Below are 1182 nucleotides of genomic sequence, written 5' to 3'. Positions count from 1 at the left end.
CTAGCCCGCTGTCGGGTGGGGGGAGGTACCTGACCACGAATCGAGTCAGGAAAACCTCCCCACACTGATCCCCAAATTCAATCGACGACAGGCCGGGGGTCCTGGGCCCGCTTCGTAGCATCATCGCCCTCCCGTCGTCGACACCGAATGCTTTTGCTCTAAAAACACCTGCTCTATCACCATTCATTCCACCGCACAGACAGGCACCCGGACCCCTCTCGGACCTACGCCGGAGACCAGGCTAAAAACACCCCATGTCCCTCAAGAGACACCCCACGTCTATTTCAAAGGGCACATGACATTAAAAAAAATTCAAACCCTCCCTCGGACCTTGGCAGATGCTGACAATTGCTACCTGCCGAGGCATCGCACGGTTCTCCGGTCGGTTCGGACCGTCTGCCCGTCACCCGGCCCACGCCTCCCTTTTAAAAAGAAGGGGACTCCGGCCGACAGACACAGTCGGAACCCCTATCCCCTCGGGCCTAGCCACGGAGAGGCGAGCTAGAGTGAGTCCAAAAAGACGGTTAGAGACATCTAAGACGCAAACGGGGTGAAAAAAGGAAAAATCAGGGGGGTGGGGCGAGACCCACCTCTTCATTGAGCCTCCTAATCCTACAAACGAAAAGGTACCAACCACCACAAAAAGACAGAAAGGCGAGCACCACAGATACAAGGAAGGCTTCCCGACTCTCCGCATTTCCCGGGCCCAATTCCCTCCGCAGATCCCGGCCCACCCCACCCCCAGGGGTCCCGGCGCCATTTAGCTCCTCCGAAGCCGCCGCCATTTTCCGTCCCTGCCGGGTCGCCGCGGTGCCTCGGCGGCTGCTGGTGACTCTCCTCTGCAGCCGGAGTCGCCGCCACAGAACGGTCCCCGAGAGGGAGGCCCCGGCCTGAGCGTGCGGGGACGGCAGCTTCAGCGTCACCAAGGCCCGGCTCCCACCCCGCCCGCGGTGCCCGGGGGCCGGCAGCTGGCGCCGGCCGGCGGGAGCAGGCGGGCAGCAAGGGGGCCGGACAGGCTCCACTGGGCGGAGCGGCCCTGGCGGCGGTTGGGACCTGAAGGTTCCATCGCACTTACTTCCTGTTTTGGGTCCGGGCACTTTGGAAGAACCAGGATGAAGGCTCCAAAAAATACCAGGATGGAGGAAGCAGCCACGGGCAAGAGTGGCTACAGCTGGAGTAAGC

The 1182-nt window shown here is 61.9% G+C and overlaps 1 protein-coding gene across 1 annotated transcript in view; it reads right to left on the bottom strand.

The window, feature by feature from the left end:
* The window catches only part of DMTF1 (cyclin D binding myb like transcription factor 1), a 44423-nt gene extending 43241 nt beyond the window's left edge, over positions 1–1182 (bottom strand). The window contains exon 1 of the mRNA XM_006779159.2: positions 1076–1182. The gene's annotated coding sequence lies outside the window, so the exon portion shown is untranslated. The remainder of the gene's footprint in view (positions 1–1075) is intronic.

This window comes from Myotis davidii, unplaced genomic scaffold (assembly GCF_000327345.1).
Source record: "Myotis davidii unplaced genomic scaffold, ASM32734v1 scaffold187, whole genome shotgun sequence".
In the NCBI taxonomy this organism is placed as follows: Eukaryota; Metazoa; Chordata; class Mammalia; order Chiroptera; family Vespertilionidae; genus Myotis; species Myotis davidii.
The sequence above is the reverse complement of the archived record's forward strand: the minus strand, read 5'-3'. Positions and strand labels throughout refer to the sequence as shown.